Genomic DNA, 9,588 nt, shown 5'->3' with positions numbered 1-9,588 from the left:
AGATTTTTGGAGTTTTTCTACCACAGCGTAACCTTATCTGACCTCACTGGCATGAATATTTATCTAGTTTTTATACCCTTTTTACTTTTACTTACATGGAACTTATTTTATTGATGTTTTATATGAGAATATAAATAAAAGTAAATCTGCATTTCATCACCACATAATTGTACAATGTAATGTTGATTGGTTTTATCTATATCTATATTTATATCTATATCTATATATTTATCTGTATCTATCTATATCAAGAAGAGTAGCAGGGAATTATGTTGAGATTTTTAGTAACTTTAGTAAACTTTAAAAAAGTAAACTTTTTTTAGTAACTTTAGTAAACATAAGAACTATTCTTTGAGGGGAAGCAAGAATGGGAGTGAAAAACTGGAAGCTGCACTCAACTGCAAGAAATACTAGCCCCAGAACAATTAAGGTTATGTGTATATCTATATATATATATTAAAAGGTTATATATATGGGAAATATAGATATTATTAATATAATATACATAATATAGAATAATTTATATAATAATATTGTATAATAATTTAAAAGATAATTTAATGTAATATTAATATTTCATAATATATAATAATTTACTATAATATTAATGTAGTATATATATAAAGGTTTTATATATATATATATATATATTTCCCTCTCATAAAAAACCAAAGGGACAGCACTTTGTGGGTGTAGCACCTCTATGATATGATTTTAAGAGTCTTCTTAACAACTCCTCTATGAGCTCAAGAACAAAACAAAAAATCCCCACTCATTTTTGCTCTAACTCTCATATGCATATATGTATACATCCCTGATCTACAAATCTTGTAGCTCAAGATCCTGCTAGTTATTACATTGAACTGTTATATTTTATTTCATTTGGTGCTCCATCAATTACACTCTTTCACATTTTCTCCCAACTTCCATCAGAAGTGCACACATACTTTGTTCATGGATCAAACACTGTTGATACCACTTTCATGGACATAGGAAGGTTTACACGAACCTTCCTCTTCAGGGATTTCCATGCAGAGGCTGCATTGATAAGGAATGCATATTATCAAGGAACACTTGGCTCTGGACAAGATGGTAACAGCCATGTTATGAGATAAAAGGAAAGAACTCTGAATTTGGAAGCAGGTCAGAGTGTTATATGACACTGGTGGCTGCATTTTGATATGTGTATGTACTTGGCTGGATAAAATGTTGAAAGAGAGGGAAACAATTTGACCCACACAAGTTGCCTATATACTCCTGACCATAAATAAGTTCTTATAACTTAGTTTGTATCAGAAAGCAACCTCCACAACATTAACATTGGTCACGGTCAGGTAGCATAACAAAAAGATGAAATCAGGATATTGGAAACATTAAAAAAAACATGGAGCTGCTTATTTCATGAAATGTTGGGAAATTACAAGTTTTTTAAAAATGGCTTTATTGAGGCTACAAGTGTTATGTTAGACCTCATAATAAGGTCTGCTATGAGGTGAATATTTTTATAACTGACAAATTTGAGGAGAAACCGGCAGGAAGGGTTGGGGGAGGCTGCTTTAGTGAGGGGTCCAGTCACACCAGCACCGCGTAACAGAGAAAAGCAGTGCACAGCCATTCTGTACTCCACAGAGAGACCGAGAGAGGGAGAAATAGAGTATACACATCAACGAAAATGCAACAAATTCGTAGAATAAACCGGAGTCTGGAAAGTAATAGTAAATACGGTGTGAAAATATGAATGAAACTTACTGTTAAGATTCCTGGGAAAATCACAGAAACCCCTCAGGGGACCTTAAGCTCTGATGTGTAAAACAGCAACTATATGCTCAAAGTACCAAAACAAATTGTCAACTTATCACTTCAGAAGTCCATCAGATCAAAAGGAAAATTCAACACTGGGAGAAAAATGAGACAGAAATTCTAATTTACTTGACAGATAAGGAGGATCACTTTAAATCACCATGTGGATAACAGGATTTTAAAATGGGCCAAACAGGCTAGAGAACATCTCAGTAGGAGAAAAATGCCCCAATACACTATCTTATCTATCTTATATAAGCAAGCTCTGGAAACTTTTTAAAAATAATAATTTTCTTGAAGTATAACTAACCATAATGGGTTGAATAGTGTCCCCTCAAAATTCATGTCCTCCCAGAACCTCAGAATGTGACGTAGTTGGCAGTGGGGTATTTGCAGATGTAATTAAGGTAAGGATTATGATGAGATCCTATTAGATGAGAGTGGTCTCTAAATAAAATTAGATTGTCCTTATAAGAAACAGAAAAGAACACACACAGAGACGCAAAGGAGAACACCATGTGGAGACAGAGGCAGAGATTTGAGTGATCAATCCAGGAAATGCCAAGGATTGCCAGCGACAACCAGAAACTAGGGGAAAGGTATGGAACACATAGTCCCTCAGAGCCTCCAGAAGGAACTAACCTTGCCCAAACCTTGACTTTTTGACTTCTGGCCTTCAAAAATTGTAGAGAGAAAACAATTCTGTTGTTTTCAGCCACCAAGTTTGTGAAAATTTGTTTTGGCAGCCGCTAGGAAACTAATACAGATTCTGGCACTGGGAACTAAGGTGCCATAGTAACAGATACCTAAAAATGTGGCAGTGGCTTTGAATTTAGGTAATGAGTAAAGGCTAGGAGAATTTAGAGGTTGGTGATTGGAAAATCCTAGATCATCTTGATGAGAAAGTAGAAATATTATGTTAAAGGTGATTCTGATGAGAGCTCAGAGAGACGTCAAAAGCATTGTAAGGAAAGCATCTCATCATGAACATCCTATTGTTCATGAATAGAACCTTGATATAAATATCAATATAATTATAAATATAAATCTCTCTGGTGAGACTTTAAAAGGAAACGAGGAACATACTATTGGAAATTGGAGAAAAGGTAATTTTTGTTATAAAGTGGCAGAAAACTTGGCTAAATTGTGGTCTTTCATTCTGGGTGGAAAATAGAACTTACATGCAATAAACTTGAATATGGAGCTGAAGAGACTTCCAAGCAAAGCTCCTTCCTGCTGATAGTAAAATGCCCGAGGAAAGAGAGAAATTGAACAAGGAGCTACTAGGCAAATAGGAACCAGACCTTGATTATTTGGAAGGTTTCAAGCCAATCCAGATTACAAAGTATGAAGAAATGAGGAAATTCATTTTTGGGAGGAAGTGTGCTGGGGAGAGAGGGCCAAGGTGTGGCTGGAAAACATGTTGCAGAAGAGATTATGTAGGTGACTCCTGGGTCCGCTCAACCATCTCAGCAGAAGCGTGGAATAGAGATGGGGTTATACGGGGAGATTCAGTGAAGAACTCTTTTGCCTAATGGAGTAGACCCCCTTGACACACACCAAAGACCAATGGGGTTTTTGAGAATGCTACATCAGCAGAAACACTGCCAGCTTGGACTGAAGGGAACAGAGACAGGAAGTAATGAAGGGAGGCTATTAAACTCCTGAGATTTTATGAACAGGACGTGGGACTGATAGAACTACCGGGCTACAAACATGCGCTGCCCTTCAGGAAAAAGGATGAACAGTTCCAAAGGCAGAGTGTGGGCATGGAAGTAGAGCCCAGAGACACAGGCTTAGGGCCAGGGGCCAACAAGGCCACCACCATGGACCCAAAGGACAGGACATCAAGCCACAGAGAATCTTCTTTGAAACCTAATGGGATTTGTCCTGCTGGGCTTAGAGTTGCTTGGTGACCCTTTTCCATTCCTAGATGAAAATGAGAATGTCTATTCTGTACCTGTACCACCACTCTATTCTGGAGGAGAAAGTGTTGCCAAGTCTAAGACCATACTGCTCGCTGCACGACAGGCCAGTAATCAAGAGACGAGTTGTAGGGACAAGGAATAATGACTTTATTTGGAAAGCCAGCAGACCGAGAAGATGGTGGGCTTGTGCCCCAAAGAACCATCTTGCCTGAGTTAGAATTCAGGCTCCTTTTATACTAAAAGAGGAGGGAGTAAAGTCAAACACTTCCTAGTTTCCATCGGCCTCTGGAGGGGGGGTGTTAATATTTTCCTCCTTGCAGTCATTCACAGGTGGGTCTGATCAGGATGTTTCCTCTGAGCTAAACAAAGGTATTTTAACTTAATGCTCATTACCTGGAAAGCAGCGTTCCCAGAGATGGGCCATGATGTATAATTTAAGCTTATAGGCAACACCCTTTAGTGATTAACTTGTAACAGAGTACAAAAGGTTTTTCCATGTTACAAAAGGTTGTTTTTTAGTTTCATAGGTCCACAGATGGGGAGACAGTTTTTCCAGGCATGAAGCATATTACCCAGAGTCTCACCCATGCCTGATTTAGGTGATGAGATTTGGGACCTTTCATGTTGATGATATTTAGGTGGGAGTTTGAGCTTAGAGTTGATGTTGGAATGGGTTAAGGTTTTGGGGGATATTAGAATGGGGTGAACATACTGGGCACATGAGAGGGATGTGAATGTTTCCCATCAGATAGGAGCCGTCACTCTTTATTGCTCCTTTATTCAGTTTTACTAAATTTTTTTGTTTATTTTTCATGTGAACTTTTGAATTGGCTTGACTAAAGCACCTCACCACTCACCAAAACAAAAATGAAAACCAAAACTGTTGTTATTTTAATTGGGATCACATTAAATGTATACATTAATTTAGGAATAACTAATATCTTTTTTTTTTTTTTTTTTTTGCGGTATGCGGGCCTCTCACTGCTGTGGCCTCTCCCGTTGCGGAGCACAGGCTCCGGACGCACAGGCCCAGCGGCCATGGCTCACGGGCTTAGTTGCTCCGCGGCATGTGGGATCCTCCCGGACCAGGGCACGAACCCGTGTCCCCTGCATCGGCAGGCGGACTCCCAACCACTGCGCCACCAGGGAAGCCCACTAATATCTTAATGATACTAGGTCTACTTACAACCTATTGTTTAAGACATATTTACCTGGCTAATTTATTATTGATTCCCTCTTCTCTTCTGTCCATACTTCTTTCTTTCTTTCTTTTTTTCTTTCTTTTGATTTATGGATCTTCGCTTTATTCAGTTTGTCAAATAAGAGTTGACAAAATGACTGCTTTCCACCTCCCAAAAAGTAGTCACAGAAGCACATCGCTTATTTGAAAAAACAGTTTCCTAAATTACAAAATTTAATTGTAAGGATCAAACAGTGGTTATTGGTCAAACCAATCGACATCAATAGCTTTGAGTTTGTCAAATAAGAGTTGACAAAATGACTGCTTTCCACCTCCCAAAAAGTAGTCACAGAAGCACATCGCTTATTTGAAAAAACAGTTTCCTAAATTACAAAATTTAATTGTAAGGATCAAACAGTGGTTATTGGTCAAACCAATCGACATCAATAGCTTTGAAGCGTGCAGAAGCTAGTTTGACAAATACCAATCAAATTCTTATAACACTGTTCAAGATCTAAACAAATGTGATTCTGGAAGTTGAATACAAAAGGCTAAGAGAATGATAGTGCAGTCATCAATAAGTAAACCAAAGACATAATTTTCTAAATCATTTTTAGTAAAACAGAATAAATTCTAGTTTTAAAAAAGTTTAAAGCTACATAAAACTCAAAGTAATCTAACCATTTTCTACCTGAGATCGAAACAAGTTTCTTTTTTCCTATCTAAACATAATTCTTGGCATTGAGGTAAGTCTGAATTCAGGTGATGTACTTTGTCAAACTTTTCAAAAAAATTTTCAGCCCTGCTGTAGAGAGAAATTCTCATATTATATATACATATTTACATATCTTTTCTTCAAAGACTAATGACACATTTATGAGGTTAATAGGCCTGTAATGGGACCATGACACTATTTTTTAAAATTAATTTATTTATTTTGGCTGCATTGGGTCTTCATTGCTACGTGCAGGCTTTCTCTAGTTGTGGTGAGCGGGGGCTACTCTTCATTGCAGTGTGCGGGCTTCTCATTGCGGTGGCTTCTCTTGTTGCAGAGCACGGGCTCTAGGTGCGCAGGTTTCAGTAGTTGTGGTGCATGGGCTCAGTAGCTGTGTCTCGTGGGCTCTACAGTAAGGCTCAGTAGTTGTGGCTCACGGGCTTAGTTGCTCCACGGCATGTGGGATCTTCCCGGACCAGGGCTCAAACCCGTGTCCCCTGCTTTGGCAGGTGGATTCTTAACCACTGTGCCACCAGGAAAGTCTAAATGATGGTACTAATAATATGAAAATAAAAGCCATTCATTTATACCATGTGTTCCTATATGGTGCAAAATGAAATGGGATCATAGAATTTATGTATATAAATGGATCACCAAGAATTCAGAAATTAAGCTCATTTAAGAAAACTCATTCAATTCTTTTCTGAAGCAGAGGTTGCAAAGTGGTGATGTATAACAAAGATATTGTGTATACAGACTCCAAAACCAAGCATTGGCCTAAATTGGCAATAACTGCAACTTAAATAGAAATTAAACCCAACTAGATCTTCACTGTGGTTATGCAACTTTTGGCTTTAGGGTCTGCAGATTTTACTGAGGTAACAACCTCTTATTTCTCGCCTCTTCTCCTTGTGCCTGCCCCCAATGCCCTCAGCTTCCTTTTACATGGCTGTCTTTGACAATGCTTCCAAATTTTGAAAGCAGAAGAACCTGCTAAGTAAATGGAGATAATGAAAAATAACACTGTATATGATGTATGGAAACCAACTAAGAGTATGGACTGAGAAAGAAAATACTAGAAGGAAAGCTAAGCAGCAGTCTACCCTCAAGGGAAAAAGAGAAAATAAAAGAATAGGGGGGCTGTTACTCCTAGATCTTCTTCAACATCGTCTCCCGATTAGAAGAGTGTGGAAACAAAATTTCAAACTCTGGAAAGGTAATGACTTTGAAGGAGGAGCTAGGGCAATGAATAAATGATAAAGAAGTACAGCCGTAGCTTTAGCTGTCAATGAGTTTCTTTGCTCTGGCATTGGCATTGTCAATACGATCTTCGTTGGTGTCAGACTTTTCTGTAATCCGTTCTATTTGTCGATTTTGAGCCTCAATCTCATTGCCCATGTCCAGGGCCATGTTTTTCAGATTTCCTAGGATACTGCCCACTTGATTCAGGTTCTCTTCCATTTCATCTTCCCTGGCATCATTTGTTTTACTATTACATGGGCATATACAAAGGCCACAGCACTAGTTTAGTTCTGTTAAAGTCTTCTCTGCTTCTCTCATGTCTTTGTTTATTTGGTCCATGCCTTCTTCTATGTGTTTTGGTTGTTCCCCTTGTTCATCCAGCATAGTGATAGTCTTGATTCCTGCATCCTGAAACTCAATGTCTAAACCCAGGATTCTCCTTGTACTTTCCAGAGACTTATCAGTAACCTGGTTAGCCCTCAGCTGAATTTCTTCTGCTGACAGATTATCCATGATGAATTAAAACTCTTGATAGGTGCAGAAACTGAAATGTGGATATTCAAGCAGTTCCAGCCACTCCTCTCTGGCCGCAGTAGCTTGGACACCTGCAGGCCAGACTCCCAACCATATTTCTTGAAATCCTTCTCCTTTTTATGCTTAGTCTGTTCAATTATTATCTCAGTTCTAGATATTCTAAAAGATACAAAGTAGCATCATATTCTGCTCTCAAGCTGTCTATAATTGCATAATGAAGATAAGGTATCTGCATTTATAATTCAAATCTGAGAGATAACATAGTAAGTATCCCACAAAACAGAAAAACCTTCTTTAGAATCTAAACAGCCTATAATGAAAAGCAAAGATCTCCACTCCCCTTTTCTATTTATCGGACTGTTTATTAGAGTAGTGCACCAATGGACACTGGAAAGTGGATGTGTATGAACTTTGGGATAGGCAGACCTGAATTAATTGCCTAGGGGTAAGGGCTAGGTAAGGAAACTTGAGTCAAATTCTGGAACCAGTTTTCTTGCTTTCATAATGGACATCCCCATATCTTCTTTTTAGAGCTGTTGAGAGATGAAAAGAAATACACTTTGTAACATATCTATTATATAATGCATGCCCTTTAAATCATACAGTTTCCTCTGGGACACTTCTCATCTAAATTCAATGAGCCCACTGCAAAGGACACAACCCATCCAGGAAAAATATTTAATTTAAAGGTACCCTGAAAACTGTATATCTATGTGTTATTCGTATATCCTTCTTTAAAGCTATAAAAAAAATCACTTGAAATTTCAAAACATTAAGTATCATGACTAAAAATAAATAGAACAAAAAGGAGTTATGTTCTTCTATCAAATACAAGTTTCTTCATTTAGGTTTTGTACATTACTTTAAAGTTTTGTACATTACTTTAAACATTCATCATACTTTTGATTTTTTTGCTGTTGTTCTTGTTATGAAAATGAGGTGATTTCTTCCATGTATCTTCTCAATTGTTGTTGATTACAAATGTATCTTTTTATAGTGCAAGTCTGTCTAGAATAGAATTCTTTTTTTTTAAATTTTATTTTATATTTTATTTTATTTATTTTTGGCTGCGTTGGGTTTTTGTTGCTGTGCGCGGACTTTCTCTGGTTGCGGCGAGCGGGGGCTACTCTTCGTTGCGGTGCGTGGGCTTCTCATTGCTGTGGCTTCTCTTGTTGCAGAGCACGGGCTCTAGGAGCACGGGCTTCAGTAGTTGTGGCACGCGGGCTCCAGAGCGCAGGCTCAATAGTCGTGGTGCACGGGCTTAGTTGCTCCGCGGCATGTGGGATCTTCCCGGACCAGGGCTCGAACCCGTGTCCCCTGCATTGACAGGCGGATCCTTAACCACTGTGCCACCAGGGAAACCCTAGAATAGAATTCTTTAGCACAGGCAAAAGTGACACAATTTTTAAATGCAGCTTTTCTTCTGCAACTCAGCCTAAGTTAGTGTGGACTGTTAATCCATAGCTTCTTATCAGAAGTGCATTAAGGGAGTATATGTCTAGGATATAATTATACTGCAGATCTGTTGATGATTGTAAAACTATTGATCTCCCTTCATTCATTTTATTTTATCTTCTTAAATTTGTATGGATTTAACCATAAATCCAAAAGGTAAGTTATTGCTGTCAGGGTTGGGTCTGCATAGTAAGTATATAATAAATTGTTCCTGTGGACCACAAAATTCTTGAGACTTGATCTGCTGAAGTGATAAATGGAAAGATAGCATCTGTTTTAAATATTAGCTGCTAGAGGGAGAGGCAAGATCAAAACCACAATGTCCACTGTGTGTGGGGGGGGGAGCTTTTTAACAGCTTTACTGAGATGTAATTCACATACCATAAAATTCACTCATTTATTCAATGTTTTTCAAGTACAGTAACAGAGTGCCAACATCATGATTAACTAGTTTTAAAACATTTTCATCACTCTCCCAAAGAAACCTATACTCACCATCAGCTACTCTATATCTGCTACTCCCTGCCCAACTCTGTCCCTACTTCTACTAATTAGTAACTATGAATACACTTTCTGTCTTTAGACATTTGCCTTTTCTGGAAATTTAATATAAATGGAATCATCTGTGTTCTTTTCTGACTGGACTCTTACTTAGCATACTATTTTCAAAGGTTCATCCATGTTGTAGAATATATCAGTACTTCCTTATTTTGCTGATTATTTCAATATATGAT

At 37.9% G+C, this 9,588-nt stretch overlaps 1 pseudogene; it reads right to left on the bottom strand.

Annotated features, from left to right (window-relative positions):
• Positions 1 to 6,901: 6,901 nt before the first annotated feature.
• On the bottom strand, positions 6,902 to 7,378 carry LOC131761164 (synaptosomal-associated protein 23 pseudogene; annotated as a pseudogene).
• Between the last annotated feature and the right edge of the window lie 2,210 nt (positions 7,379 to 9,588).

Source organism: Kogia breviceps, chromosome 8, assembly GCF_026419965.1.
Source record: "Kogia breviceps isolate mKogBre1 chromosome 8, mKogBre1 haplotype 1, whole genome shotgun sequence".
NCBI lineage: Eukaryota > Metazoa > Chordata > Mammalia > Artiodactyla > Physeteridae > Kogia > Kogia breviceps.
The sequence above is the reverse complement of the archived record's forward strand: the minus strand, read 5'-3'. Positions and strand labels throughout refer to the sequence as shown.